This window comes from Phoxinus phoxinus, assembly GCF_949152265.1.
Source record: "Phoxinus phoxinus genome assembly, chromosome: 18".
NCBI classification, from domain to species: domain Eukaryota; kingdom Metazoa; phylum Chordata; class Actinopteri; order Cypriniformes; family Leuciscidae; genus Phoxinus; species Phoxinus phoxinus.
In genome coordinates, this window is record NC_136893.1 from 23,915,322 (window position 1) to 23,931,796 (window position 16,475).

Below are 16,475 nucleotides of genomic sequence, written 5' to 3' on the forward strand. Positions count from 1 at the left end.
CTGTTTTTACACTTTGTTTCATTGATTCGTCCAAACCCAAGTTAATTTCCAACCCCTCCAGCAGTCCCACTGGTCTTGTTTCACATTGAACTTTTGGGTCCAAAACCACTATTGCAAAAGAATGCAAAGAATTTGAGCTGCTCTGTAAGGGCAATATATTCTGAGACATTCTTCTATGAAAAATGCATTACTATACTATAATGCAAATATGCAATTTAAAGATCATCAATATGTTAATTTTGCGATTTAAGACATAGCGCATTTATAAAAACTGTGACTTGCACTTGAGTTCACATGAACTGTACTGTACCCTTCACAATTCATGTAGCTCAAACACTAAAGCATGTGCTAGCAATGCCAAAGTTATGGGTTTGATTCCCATGGAATGCATGAACTGATATAAGTACAACTTTGAAGAGTACTTCGGATAAAAGCATCTGCATAAATGTAACCAACCAATCTCTAAGGAATAATAGACTTGGGTCCTTGCCAAATGTGAAAGCACCATTAGATAAGCATAGGATTAAAAGTCAGTCACATGGGAGTGTCAATTTATTTCAAGCATGCTAAGATAAATATAGTGTGTGTTTTGCTATTTTGGGTCCATTACCATGGAGACAGACCTTGGTAATCCTTGGACGGCTAAAGAATTTGGGTTCTCAAAGTTTAGTACTATATCATCGTCCATAATGTGAAAGCACTCCTGGTGGGAAGTCTTCAACCCCAGATGCTACACTGCACACAATTATGGCTTCAGCCTGAAATGCAGAGACACTTGACCTGTGATGACTTTGCTGTCTCCAACCACCCCTCCAACCATGAACCAGTGGGAAGGGTCAAGGGGTCTGCACGGCTACCGGGTCACATTCCAACTCAACACTACTAAAACCAGACTTGTAAAGACAGCTCGCAACAATGAAATTGACACATCTTTGAAAGCTTTGGTACACAAACACAATAACAGTTATCCTACATTGCCATGGACTCGTGAAGAGCAAAGAGTGTAAGATGCTGCACAAAGCAAGTGGTTATGCAGCTCCAGTGCAATAATTGTCAAGTTTTGAAAGTTTTACTCACTGTTGCTTTTAAGTCAGTGTTTCTCAACCCTGCTCCTGAGTCCTGAGAAACCCCCAACACTGCATGTTTTCTTTGTCTCGCTAATAATTAAACACACCTGGTTTAACCCACTTTTTACATGGGTTAATGAGCTGATGAGTTGAATCAGGTGTGTTTGATTAGGGAGACAAAGAAAATGTGCAGTGTTGGGGGTCCTTCAGGAGCAGGGTTGAGAAACACTGCTTTAAGTACTTGTTCTAGTAGATTTGCTACTAATTGACTTCATCAACGTTTCATAGTCTTGGAGAGCAGCACCTTTTGTGTCATATTTGGTGGTGGTTGAGGAGATTCCCCCCTTCTATGTAAAGCGTTTTGAGTGTCCAGAAAAGCGCTATATAAATGTAATAAATTATTATTATTATTATTATTATTTACAGTAGCACCATTTATATTGCAGGCAACACCATATCTACTCCAGACGTGACATTTGTCATGTGTGCTACAACGTCTTGAGACTGTCTACACCGAACATGCCAGAGCAAAAGTTCCAAACCAATTAGTATTGCCATCGGAAGTAATGCATAATAATTACCTTTTTATACGGTATGTATATGAGCTCTTCCAATCTTCAGCCGGAACTCGACTCGCATATGGCCGTTACCAGAAGCCAGTGATTATAATTTATAAAGTTACAAATATGGATATTTTTCTTACAAAAATGCACCGCTTCACTTTAAAAGGTCTTATTAACCCCCCCTGGAGCCGTATGGATTACTTTTATGATAGATGGATGTGCTTTATTTGGGCTTCAAGAACTCTACTCGACTCACTCCAATTATAAAGCTTGGAAGAGCCAGCATATTTCTTTATATACACGTAACTCTGATTATGTTTGCCTGAAAGAAGAAAGTCATATACACCTATGGCTTGAGGGTGAGTAAATTATGGGATTATAATTTATTTTTTTAATTATGGGATTTTCATTGTTGGGTCAACTATCCCTTTAAGAACAATACCACCGATTATAATGGGTTTTCTTTAATTTTGTTGCGCTGCGTCCCACTGCTTGTGTCCGGTGTCAACATGGTGTAAGACTTAAACGGTATAAGATTTTTGATTTAGCTGGTTTCCCAAGCTACCCAAGCTGGTATTCACTTGGTACAGTATAGCTGAAATTTCCCCCACTAAATGTATCAAACCAATCCAGTCAGAGCAGTGGAAACAGCTTGGTTGGACACAAAACCCAGTTTAGGGCTGTTTGAACAGGGTTCTATTGTTTAATGTTAGCAACTAGCTATGTCAATTTATATTTTAGCTAAACTGTGGTAATACCAATCCCAAAATATATATTTTTTTATTCTTTGGTTGATTAAAACGGATATTTAAGGATAATTAGGATTTGCATTGCAGAGGCAGATGAATGTTTGAACCTGGTTTACTTAAAGTCAGAGAGCTAAAGGAAAGACAAAGTGGTAAAAATGAGATGCGACCCCTCTGTTATGATATATGAGTGAACTGGCCCAGTTCAAAGCTGGGTGTGTGCTGTGTATCGAATTGCATTATATATATGCTTTTAAGTTGAACACCCAAAAGGGACATGAATAAAACAATGGAACCACTGGATGAACTTTAATTTGAAGAGATGTACATTTCTGTGTGGGAATTTCCTATCCAAAATTATTAATGCCAGGTTTTTGTTCACTGTGAGAAAACTATTCATGTCATACTCACTTAGTACAATCGGCCAACTCCACTTCCTGTGAGCGCAATTCTTCTTTAAATTCAATTCAACTCAGGGCCTCTGAACTATAGTTGGAGCCCCTATCAAAGCGGTTCCATCTGCTGGCTTTTATTCTCCTTCGTGGTTTTGATTGTGGGAGTTGTACTAAAAAAAGAAATGCATTTTCTGTCATTCCTTTATTATGTTTATAATTTTCTGCATCTGCAGTACACTGCCTCATATTTTTCTCATGCAAATTCCTGAGACGCTTTTGAAATTCTAGAGCAAAATGGATCGTGACTGAATGACTAAAGAAAAGAGTTTGAAACAACTATTGAGGTAAGTAATTCCAATGATGACTAACAGGACTAGCGAAATGTCAAGAACTGAATGGCTGATATGGGCCAAGCAAATCACGACAGTGAATCATTTTGTGAACGGGGCCTAAACAAAGCTCTACTTACCTCTTATTCTCAGCGCTACACAGCGGATTCTGCAGCCTATAGACGTGACGAGAGAAAGGAGGGGCAGAGAGGGAGGGAAAGGGAGGCACTAGGACCTGTTGGCTCCTGCAGTGGAGGTCAGGGGAGTAGCTATGGGACTCCAACTTTCAGAACAATCAATTTCCCTTAAGAGAGAGTGGGAGCAGGGCTGGAGTGGATGGCAAAGGACCTGGATACTCGTATTTTGTAATGTTGAACAAGAGCGGGCTTTGGGGATAAACCTGTGAAGAGTGGAGATCTGGAATACAACTAACTTGGGGTTTTGACGTCTCACAAACTTGAGAGGAGAGCAGCTGTGAGGTAAGCTGATGTCTGATATTATGAGTTTTGTGGAATGCTTGTGAATGGACTTGCTACCTATCAACAAGCAAAGGGGAAGCTTTTAATCTGAAATGAGCCCGTATCCTATGACAGGAAGACTCAAGGTGCTGTTGACAAGAAAAGCAATGCATGCATTGAAAAGAAATAACTTGAGTGATATACTAGATGGTATCTGGAGGGGAGAGGACCAGGCAAAAGTGGGGCTTAATTCATCAACTTCAAAAAGTTAAAGGATTTATAAAAAATAAAAAAGAAGAGAAAAGAAAAAGAGAAAAAGAAAACCCCAAGCTGTTTCTGAATGAATTTCAAATCAAATTGTGTGGTTTGGAAAAGAATAACATGTGGTTTTATGAAAACTCAAGTGTTTTGGGGTGTGAAACGACATGTAGTTGAAGCATGAAGAGATGAACAAGGAGGTCTGTTAGGTGATGGGGGACCTCTAGACTTTGGAGAAGTATTATTTTCTAAACTAGAGACCCCTAAAACATAAAACCTCTCACTTCTTTCTCGGTTTCTTTCCATCTATCCGTCATGCCACTCATGTTACACAACCAGAGGGTCTTGCTGTCGTTGCCTCATTCCTCTCGGAGACATGGAACACGTTATAGATTTTTATCATTTTCATCTGGGCAGGAGCTGTGGTTAGCATGTCAGCCGGCTTGAGAACCGCAGTTGAAGTCTGAATACGAGAACAGCAGGGAGAAATCAACACAGACATGCTTCCCAGGCAGAGGGATTTTATGAATATTTTGGCAGAATGATGTAATAGATCAGTTAAGTTGGAACATACAAATACGACGCGTCTTTTTAATACATACAGAACTGAAAACCATACCGTCCAGAATAGGTTGGGCAATTTAGTCAACATCTGTAAAAGATAAAGTCCCGCTTGAAGCCAGCACAAAAATAATAAAACGATAGGTGTTATTATGTACTGCATATAATGCATCTCTTGATATTATCCCAGAACTGCTTGCCTTGGTGTCTCGGTCCAAATGCAAGCTGACGGCCCTCTTGAAATCGGCTGGGATAGAACCCAAAGTTTACTTGACACTGAGTGAGTGAAGCCTTTCAAATTCCCAGATGCTCTCTTGTCCCGAGGCAGATGGACAGTGCTATTTTCCTTCCATACAATGATGTTGGCTATTATTATTCATGAGCAGGGTCAGGTTTCCCATTGAGCCTGAATTAAAGGTTTCTCTCTGTAGATCTGTGCTCACGTAGCGTAGCGTGCCGCTGTGGTAATGAGAGGTAATGAGGGCTTCTAATGAGGCAGGTGGGCCACTGCCAGCAACTCCCCTGGGTGTTTAAGTTACCCAGGCCGACGACTCGAGCCTATAGTTTAGTACCGCCAATGGACGTGTGTATATAAAATAACCCATTGACTATATGGCCTGATAAGACCACACTGACCATCTGGCCAAACAAAATAGATGAGGTGGATCTAGTTCTACTTACCCAACATTCCATGTTCACACACAAAATACTTTTGCAGACCAATAGCTGAGCTCAGACTAAAAACCTGACTCTGGGGTCCTGTTTGACTCTCCCTGGCACCCGGCTGAAATTATCTGGAATATATAGAATCTTCTGATGGATTTCAGAGTTTGGACAGTCCTAGAACTCTTGTGTGCACTGCCAAGACAGTTTTATGAGTTTTTTAGAGCTTGCTTTGGAGCGCTTCTGTTTAGGATAAGCTCTGTTTGTTTGTGCAGAGAAGGCCGACCTCCGACAGAGAGCAAAATTTAATGCCCCCTATGGCCACACAAGAGCTTGAAAATTGTTCCCATGGTGATTCACGCAACATTCGAGTAGGGAAGTGAAAGTGATAAATGAATAGAATGACTGTATAATGAGGTATGAAGCTGGAATCCATCAACGTCAGTAAAGAAGTGCTAAAAGATAACAAAAACATGTGCTTTACAAGCATGACTGTTGGTTCAGGTTAAGTCAGACAAATTATGCAAATTTGCATTACAAGTTTATGCATAATTATTAGTAGATTGTTGCAAATGCCAGAATTCCCAAATCTTTGAAAGAGCCATTCAACCTCAATGTTTTCTCAGTTGGGGGGTTCTTTTGATAAAACTAAGTAAATTAGATCATGCAATGACATATAAATGTAAAAAAGTATTTGTACGAAGACGAGGATTGTTTACATGCCCAGACAGATGCTAGCATGTATTCATGAAATCATTCACAAGAAGCCTATAAACTCACTCCAAAAATCTGTCTCTCATTTAGAACCCTGATGCGATTTCGGTCAACATGTTTATAGGATATTATTCCTCTGTTCCAAATACATCATACAGTTCTTTGTCAAGCTATGAATTTCATCCCAAGTGCTTGAAAATACTTAATTTACTTTTTTGTTGTTGCAGGAAATATACAATTAAAATGTGCCGCAGCTTTGTTTCTCTCATATTTATATTCAAGACAACAGCTGTTTTTTAAATGATTTCATATTTTTGATTTTCAAATGACATTGGCATTGAAAAGTTTGAAATTATAGTGAAAAGGTTTCCATTTAGCTTTTTTCAATATAAACTATATTATTAGTCAGCACAGACATTCCAGTGAAGTTAAGTAAATTCAATGAGGAGAAACTGTTGTTGCTACCTATTTTAGATATTGTTTCACATATCGTTTTATTAATGAAAAGAATATCACATCACATTGTTTTGAACATAAAAATTGAAGTTTCTCTCTTTTTTTCAGACACTGTTCTTTCGGTTTAAAGTTGAAGAAACGTAACAGAATGTGACAAGTTGGTGTAAAATCAGTGAATTGTGAAATCACCTCATTATTTATTACATGGAATGCCCTCTGATTTTCATCCAGTTGCTGTGCTGGCTGATAAATAACGGCAATAGCTGTGGTGAAGGGTGGCATTTGATTTCATTCATAATTACTTTAAAAAAACAAGAACATAGGCTACTGTATATTCGACTGTAAATCGTCCGTTATTGTCTGTGTAAACTACAAAAATGCAAATTTGTTATAAAAATGATGTCAAGCACGGGTATTACGTGTTCAGTCTATTGGAGCGTAGGGTTTCTTTACAACGTGGCCTGGCATGGATAGTACAGCGATTTTAGTCGTTTCCGCGGATCTGTGAAGGGAATCGTTTTGATAACGTTGTCGTCGGTATGTGAAAAAAAATTTTAGTACATCGTTGTCATGTAAATGTACCCTTATTCTTGGAATCTACTCTTTGTACTTCATACATTTACAACTCTGTCATTTTCTTGGTACTGTATGTTAAAGGTTACATCTATGCCTCTCACAGATGTTCCCTTTCGTTCAGCTAAAACACAAGCATGTTGCATCTAATCCTTGAGAGCTGAGGATGTGCACAAGTGACTAATGATTCATTTTCGGGTCGACAATCTGCACTAAAATAACAATTGGGAGAAGTTTGCTTAACAGATGATATATGCCCTAATTCGACACATAACAACCGCAGAGCATGATGCCCTTACCTGCACCCCACCCACTGCATTTCTGTTTTTATTTCATGGACAGATGACATGTTTTGCAGTGCTTGTCTCTACATGAGATTGTCTCCAAAACACACACTGAACTGACACACACAATCTGCAGGCTTTGAACTAGCCGCAACCACTTTCCCCTTGTGGGCCCTGACTTTACATTACTACTTTGTCTTTTGCTACTGCAGGTGGGTGAGAGTAGACATGTACTTTCATGTTTAAGATTAACAGATTATTCAGACAGCTGTGAGAATATTTACTGTTATCGTGTAACTTAATGAATTGCTCACAAAATGCGTGCATTGGTAGTTGGTGCAAAACGTGCCCATGGGAGTTATCAACATGGTTTCAGGTTATATAGTATGTGAATAACTGGTCACTATTTCCATTTTTAATCACCTTGACTTCATTGTAAAAGCAAAAGCTATATGCATATTGATAATTATATTAAGAAATATAGCTAAATGTAGTTACACCGCAGATCACGTCAACGACCCACATTCAAAGTTTTCCTGTTTCACACAAATTCAAATCACTTCAATATGCAAAAATACATATCTGCCACAGAGCAGAACACGATAACTACTTCCTATACAAGAGCAGAATACGATAGCTTCTTCCTAGCAGAATACGATAACTACTTCCTATACAAAAGCTCCCATCATACTTTTCATGAAATTAGATCTGGTGGATGATTCAGTTCATTCAAATCAATCCAACAACTAATATAAAAATGCTTTTAGTAGATTTATTTGTTTCATGAATAAAATGGAAAATTGCAGACAGTTCCAATGTTGACACTTTTGTGTAGCAGTTATTACAGTTTCAAAAGTGTTTCTTCAAATTTGGGAACCTTTATATCACAGGGGTTGGATGTAATTAAAACTAACAGATTTCAGATTTTCTTTTTGTTACATTAAGTTCACATGACTAGTTCACAAAACTTGGCAACTTTTTACAATCCCTTCATTTATAATTTTCAAATGTATAGTTCATGACTTTTGGAAAATTGTGCACAAATGACAGAAAACGCCTGTAATGTCTGTTGGGCATTAAATAAACCAGTCAGTGTTTTAGGGAGTTTATTTTCTAAATGTTCTAAATGACCTGCATTCGGTTCAGGTTGTGCGAGTTTGTTTTTGCGAGATTTTGCTCAGATTGTTTGCTCTGTTACAATTTGTGATTCTTGTAGTCAACGTGTGCACTGGTTACGGATAGTTTGCACTAGTAGATTTCCTTCATAATGTCTGACAATATGTGTGACTTCTTGCTAACTTCTCACAGACATTGGATTCACAGCCTTGAGATCTATGGGATCTACTGCAACCTCCCACATTTCCGCTGTGTGTGGCCTGAGAAGAATTATCACGCACCTTTACAGAGCATGTCTGGCCAGTCGTGTCTGCGTGAACCTTCTAGCCTGAGTCATTCTGTTGGCACTCACAGCTGCTAAGCATGATTGGTTGTATGGCTTTAGAGCTCATTTCCTGTAGTCATAAACGCTCACTAGCAACAACCTGTAGACGGTTGTGTGAAGCCTTCTACCTGCTTACACCTCCAGGCTATTTGAAGAGATGTTGATGTAGATCTTGCAAATAGATGGCGTAATGATTAGCTTTCGTTTTGCTGACCCTTAGAACATAGTTAGTCATGCTAACCTGATCACTGGTTTTTACTAGCTGGAACACCCCCTTATTTCAATAAGCCTAATTTTGTGTTTGCATTAAGATGTTATTATTCTAACAACAGTGTTTCTATGCATTATCTAAGGTTAGAAATCTCACAGAACAGGTCTCTGACTCATAACATGACAACAATGCAGACGTATAGCTTGACTTCTACTTTTAGAAGCACCAACTATCCTAGATTACAGCCTCAACATCAACACTTGTTTATTGTTATCAGTGTTGTGGGTAACGCGTTATAAAGTAACGCGTTAGAGTACTCTAATTACCTTTTTCGTGAAATGTGTAACTTAACGCGTTAGTTTTGTGCGTTAAGTAATCAGTAACTTCGTTATTTTTTTTTTAAAAGTAATCCGTTATTTTAAGGAAAGGAAAATCCCGAATAAAAAAATTTCCCCAGGATCAAGACAGTGTTTCTGCGCTTCAATACCCCACCACCCTCCAGCGAACCCGTGGAGAGGCTTTTCAGCCTCGGGAGTCTCGTTTACATGCGCTTCACGAGGCACGCGCGCGGTCTCTTGCTCTCTCTCCCGCTCTTCCATGCACGCGCTGCGCGGTTTGGAGCACAGTCTCTGTCTCGCGGGCGCGCTCGCTCTAGATTCCGGGAGATTTTAACTAATTCGCGGGCATCAGTGAGCCGCTATCAATATGCGGGAGACTCCCGGAACTTCCGATAGACTTGGGATGTCTGCATTTCTATACTGAAATAATATCGCCATTATAATTATTGATTTTTTTAATGAAATAGCCCATCCGCGCATCTCTACTACCCGGGCTGGGAAGGTGTGAATTTTGATTAATATGTTCTGTGATAATAAATAAATAAAACGCTATGTGGAATAGCCTATGACTGTCTTTCCTGTTATTGTTATCCTGCAGTGTTAATTTAGTCGGATGACTGACGTTATTCATTGCCAGGAGTCACGACTTCTAGGTGCATTTAAAGGGGGCCGTGTCTGTCAATCAAGCTGCAGCATGTGTGAGGCGCTGCAAACGGCTTTTAATTTTTGGTAACGCATGAGTACTCTAACGCGTTACTTTTATGAATAGATAACGCAGTAACGTAACTGATTACTTTTAATTGATGGTAACGTTGTAACCTAATTAACTACTTTCCAAAGTAACTATACCCAACACTGATTGTTATTAGGTGGCTCTCTGGAATACTTGATTCTGATTGGATTCAGATAATTGGAACTATATATCGAGTTAGATTTAATTGCTGAGGATTTAACTAAATCTTGGAGTTTTTTTCGCATTTTGAAGCTCATGTCAGTGTTGTTGTCAAATACATATACGCCTTCATATTTTTAGTGCCGTTTTGCAACACTACACTGGTAATTGTGGCAAAAAGTGCATGTTGCTGGAAAAGCTACACTGAAAACAGCAGAGCTAGATACGCTTCTGGAAAAAATTATTATTGTCACTACTTTTAGTAACTCCAAAATTTTATCAAATTAAAACAAATGCAATTACCTTAGAGTAGACAACTTAATCCAACAATTCTAATCAAATTTGTATGTGCATAAGAAGATAATTAGCCAAGAAGGTATTAGCACATCTGTCGCACATCACTTTATCTCATATTTGTTGAAGTACGTATCAACAGCTGGGCCCAACCCTAGTGAAAAAGATCCGGTCTTAATTGCATTAAATTTGAACTTGTAGCGTACTTCAAATCTTAAAAGTATATTTACTGCAGATAATACAATAGTAATGAAATAAAAGGCAATTTAAGTTAACTTAAATGAGTACGCTTTCTTAACACACTTAAGCACACTTTCGTCATGCTTTAAAGAAGTGCACTCATTTTTATGTGTTGACTACTAAAGCACATGCAAAGTACTTTTAACTGTAGTGTGTTATTCAATATCACATTTTAAGGTGATATGTTAAATGTAGTAAATTGTCATTTTAAATGTGTGATTACAAATATATTTAAATGCATGGTATACAAGTTTCAGTGGAAATGACAAGATACATTTTAGTTTCTACAACAGTGCACTTTAACCATATTTCAAAGACAATAGAAGTAATAATGAAACTAAGTCAAAAGCACTCTTAAGTTCAATTAATTGCATTTAGTATAAATTTAAATGATAATACATTTATCAATTTTAAATAACATGGAATTAAGTGTCCAAAAATATTACATTCAGTTTGCACTTAAGTATATTATTTTATTGTATATTATTTCCATAATGAGTTCTCTTTTTAAAATATGCAAAAGTGTACTTTTGCAAAAACGTACAGAGAATGTGCAGTACGCTCACTATCTGTAAAGAGTTCAGTTGTTAGGAACTACAGTATTTGCAGTGTAGTATTATGAAACATTTCTTTTTGAAGTAACTTAGAAAACCCAGGAACCTTTGTGTCAGCCGTCTGGTTGAGGGCTGTACATGAAACCATATATATTTCTTGGCTGTCAGCTATGGTAAATCATGTTAAGATGAGTGCAGACAGCCGAAGGTCAAGTTTAAAGCAACTGTTTTGAACAGAACGGCCACAATGAAAGATGTTAAACCCATTGAGACGAAGTCAAGAGGAACGAACACAGCTCTCCTCCCAACAGCGTAACGACAAGAATTCCTGCTTGGCAAGCCTGTCTCCAATTCCAGAGTGAACAATCAAATTCTCACCAACTGAGGGGAAATATGGCGTAGCATTAACTAAAACATGGCCATGTGTCATGCAGAAACTGTTGAATGTCAAAGCTGTAAAACTTAACGTTACGTTATGGAAAAGACGTTAGTCTGACGGTTCAAGGTCTTCCCACCAACAATCATACAGGAATTGAAAAAACAGTGGAACAATTATGAATGTCGAACAGTGAGAAAAGTGATTCCTGGTCAACTTTATAGCCCATTTGAGGCCCGACTGGTTGGCTCTTGCAATGACAGTATGGGAGAGTTCATTAGGAGAACATTAAACACCGTCACACTTCTGAAATTCACAGGCCATTGAGATGTTATGGGCCTCGTGAGACATGAGAGACAAACAAATGTGTTCCCAAAGAACATGAGCCAGGAACTTACAGTTCAGAAGTCTCTAGCAATGGTAGGCTGAAGGATCTGGAAATTTTCTGTAAGAAAATTGAAGCAACTCAAAGGGTTGAACTTACTTAACAGCTCTTTTACACATGATTTTGCACCTGCATCTTATTCAATAACCACTTGCTATCCAGTTTAACAAGGCACTAAAAGTGAAGACATAGTTCTGCGTCATTTTCAATGGCTATTGCTAGTCTGCCTAATCTTAATAAGTGCAAATATATGATGTTATCTTCAGGTGCGATTCTTTCTTAGTGAATTCCTCCAGTTTTCAGTGTTTATGGCCTGGTGTAGGTCCATAAATTGTGGCTTTATATGATCTCATGGATCTGTAGTTTTCTCTAAAGCAACTTAATCTCAATTGGAACTCAAAAGTGGTGTTAAAACACCATTAAATCACGCTTGAAACTAAATATCATGGCTCATTTGAGATTGAAGCTGAAGTTGTGCAAGTTAGATTGAATGTCTTGAACAGTGTGAACAGATAATCTAACCGTTAGCAATCAGCCACCATTTGAATAATCGTTTAAATTGTGCCGTATTAGCTCATCCTCTTTTCATAATAACTCTGAATGTGATATTCATTGAGATGTCATTGAAAAATGATTCCCACTTCCTCATGCCACCATACAATTTTAACCTCACTCAGACTTCAATTAGCACCATAACAGCCTCTTAACGAGACATGCCAAAATCTCCTGAAACAAACTGATAAAACATTCGCCTTGGGCTTAAAATGTCTATCATTACGAGTTTGAATCAGCTGCTACTTTTCACCCTGGCTGTATTTGCTAATTACAGCTTCCTCTCAGAGCTTTGGTGAATAGGATAGTCAGGTCTGTTCATTCAGAAGACTTGCTGCTCTACAAGTCAACTTTCTTTCTTAAAATGGAAAATGTTATTTTTATATAGCTGATAATGCTAAATGTTTAACAATAAGCACCACATTTCCTCTTGTAATGAGATCGTTGTGGTATACACACAGTGAAGGTATGACATTTTGCAAACCATAAAATGTATTTTAAAAATGCATGCATAAAATCGAATTTGCCAGACAGGAATTTGTTATTTTCCCGAAACTGGGAAAAGGAGTTCTGTTTTATCCACTAGCGAACAATGTTGAATAACCAGTCAATACATTTCCACTTAATAGTTCTTGAGAATAACAGTCAGTAAAGGAATGCTGTATTTAGTAAACAAACTTTTGGAACACTACCCTTATTTGCTATTGGTTGATAAACATCTAGCCCAGCCCTAAAATCAAATCATTGGTTTGATTCATTCTTGAACTAATCGTTCTTTTAAGCCGGTTTACCTGTTGAGCCAGTTCACAGAATCAAACCAAAGACTTTAGATGTACAAATACGGTGCACTCATATTTTTATGAATGGGAGAAAGTGCAATGCGCAATATGGCAGAATAAGTCGCACCCTCTAAATAAAAGAGCCAATCGTCAATTGGTAACGTCATTGCATCACTGCAGCTACAGTTGTTGTTTTTGTTTGAGCGTTTAGAAACAAAATTTATTGGACAGTTATTGTCAGATTTAATTGGTGATTTCGATTTTAATCATAAAATTCTGAAATTAAATCATAAGCTTGGTGAACAGCTTTGGAGAATTTGTCGTTTCCCCATTCAAGAAATAGAGGCTGCACTTGCATGTAGGCCTGTCACGATAACAAATTTTGCTGGACGATAAATTGTCCAAGAAATTATCGCGATAAACGATAATATCGTCGATCTGAGACCATTTTCATCTATGTGCAGGTGCATGTGCATGTTTACTGTGTTACCGGCAGTGTTGTGCCAGTTCATAGCCTACTTAAAAAGAACTAGCTCAAAGTTCAGTTCACACACAGATGATAATGAACTAGTTCATGTTCATAGTTCTTTTTTTTATTTTTATAAACTAAGTTCACATATCTAAAAATGAACTAGTTTACGTTCATTTGTTAAATTCTTTTAACAAAGATGTAGGCTATTATTAATAATAATGTTATTTCAACACAATATCTCGTTATTTCGAAATAATATGTGTGCGTGCATCTGTAAATCCGGTGACGCGCGTATTGATTTTTATTAATAAACAAGTGTTTTCTCTAAAAGTGTCGACTCGGCTGCCAAGATGAAGTTGACGATCGCCATCTCCGTGTGAACGGAGAGAGAAATGAACATAAATAAGCCTAATAATGGATTACATAATCAGAGAGTAGCCTTTTTCTTTTTTCTTTTTGAATTATTTCGTTTAAAGACATTTCAAGCTTTGTGTATTTGGTGTATTTGTCATGTCTGTGTGAGGCATACACTGAGTTTCGTTAAGTTAGGATGTGCTCTAGTTCACGTGCAATAGCGCGCGGGCGCCTCCGTTACATTTGTTTCGTCGGCCTATTCATTAAATACAGGCAATTGGTTGATGAAAAATTTATTAAAATTAAGATACAATTTATACAAAACGAAATTCACTTTATAAAAAACGAAATTCACTTTAAAGAAAGGCTTTCTATAACAACTTCAACTTCAACGGTCAAAATCATGTCTGACCCGCTCCATGTCTCACATTGCGCATCCTATCTCGGTCGTGCTGTTCACTTTTCATAAATCAACATAAATGGAAAAATAAAATAACATTATAATATTTTAACAAATATGAAACGCGCTTTTTTTTTAATGGCTACAACAGTAGTAGGCCTACATAGCCTACTCTCTATTTGTACAAATTTCTGCACATTAATTTAATTCTGAATTTTAAACACACAAGTTGAAAGGCATTTGTTCAAAAATCAAGTTCACGGATAATTGTGCGTGCATTTATTAGCCTAATCATTATGATAGGCTACTAAAATCCTAACAAATAGGCTATGCTATGTACAAAAAATCAGATGAGTTCTCTCGAAAAATCTCTCGTTCACGTTCATTGTATGAAAAGTGATTCGTTCAGTTCAGCGTTCGGCGAAAATATGAACGTCGTTCATTGAATGCGTTCATGCACAACACTGGGTTTTAGTCGATACTGTTTTACAACAAATGCGACATACCGGCTCGCTCAGGTTAAGTGGTTCACCACGGTCATTCGGTTTAAATCCGAAGTGCTCCCACACTGCAGCTGTCGCGTTTGGCTTTGAACCCGTCTCGTCTTTTCGCTCTTCTCGGCAGTCGCCTCAAGCACTCCCGCCTTCCCACACAAAGTCCATGTGACTGACAAGCGCCGCCTCCCCACACAAAAGACAATGCAACTGACAAGACTGAGGGTTCACTTCTCCTACGCTAAGGAAACGAGAGTTGTCATTCAGTCGCGGATAAAAAACAAGTAGGCTATGCAAATTAAATTATCGCGGCTAGAAAAATTATCGAGGTCATTTTTTTTATCGTGCGATTAATCGATTTATCGACTATCGCGACAGGCCTACTTGCATGACTGCAATATCTGCAGAGAGGCGTTTCAAAGATGGCCACTGAGTGAAATTACTTGGCTTAAGGGACTTAGATCGAACTTTACTGTAGTTCCGTGATGATGATGCAAGACTCACATTCGAAGAAGCACGGAATGAAACAATGAGCATGTCCGGACAGGTTATTGAACCAAAGAACCGTTTTGAAATTAACAAATCAAAAAGAACCAAATCAAAAAAAGCTGACATTCAAATCTGACTTTTCAATTTAGTTTGTAGGTTTGGTACGTTCACTTATGGGCATGCTTAATGGCTCATTGTAACGCGGTTCAGATGTTATGGGAAGAAGTAGGCGGGAACCGGCTAACATTCAAATATTTTAATAAATAACTAAACAAAAATGAAAGTATAAGCCAGCAGCCCCTCGTGGGCGACTGCTGGCCACATAAAACAGAAACAAAACGCAACAAACTCAGGCCTGTTCCTCTCTCGATCTCCAGTGTCAGGTGTCGCTCATCAGTAATCACGCCACCAGCCTCCCACGGCCCTCGTCCTGCTCGCCACACTCATTAAAGGGTTAGTTCACCCAAAAATGAAAATAATGTCATTAATGACTCACCCTCATGTCGTTCTAAGCCCGTAAGACCTCCGTTCATCTTCGGAACACAGTTTAAGATATTTTAGATTTAGTCCGAGAGCATTCTGTCCCTCCATTGAAACTGTATATACAGTATACTGTCCATGTCCATAAAGGTAATAAAAAGATCATCAAAGTAGTCCATGTGACATCAGTGGGTTAGTTAGAAGTTTTTGAAGCATCAAAAATACTTTTTGGTCCAAAAATAACACAAAAGACTTTATTCAGCATTGTATTCTCTCCCGGGTCTGTTGTCAATCCTTCACAGTTACGCTGATGGCGTAAGACGCTGATGACGTGTATTTCTGGTGCGCCCGAGTTTTATTTATAGACTGAGGGAAACGCACGCTGTAAAAGTGTCTCATCCGCGACATGCACATTTACGCACCATTAAAAAAATGATATCCACGCAAACAATGTAGAATAGCTTGAATATAGCGTGCGTCTCCCTCAGACTGTAAACGAAGCTCGGGCGCACCAGATAACACGTCATCAGCGTCTTCCGTCAGCAGCGTCACTGCGGAGTCGTGAACGCAGATTCACAACAGACCCGGGAGAGAATACCAATGCTGAATAAAGTCTTATTTTGTGTTATTTTTGGACCAAAAAGTATTTTCGATGCT

General features: G+C 38.3%; 2 protein-coding genes across 3 annotated transcripts in view; one reads left to right on the forward strand and one right to left on the reverse strand.

The window, feature by feature from the left end:
* LOC306985338 (potassium voltage-gated channel subfamily A member 3) overlaps window positions 1–16,475 on the reverse strand; it is a 175,425-nt gene that overhangs the window by 127,617 nt on the left and 31,333 nt on the right. The gene's annotated exons all lie outside the window — the stretch shown is intronic.
* The window catches only part of ngfa (nerve growth factor a (beta polypeptide)), a 31,990-nt gene continuing 18,903 nt past the window's right edge, over window positions 3,389–16,475 (forward strand). For both annotated transcript variants that reach the window (XM_079587488.1, XM_079587487.1), the window contains exon 1: window positions 3,389–3,579. The gene's annotated coding sequence lies outside the window, so the exon portion shown is untranslated. The remainder of the gene's footprint in view (window positions 3,580–16,475) is intronic.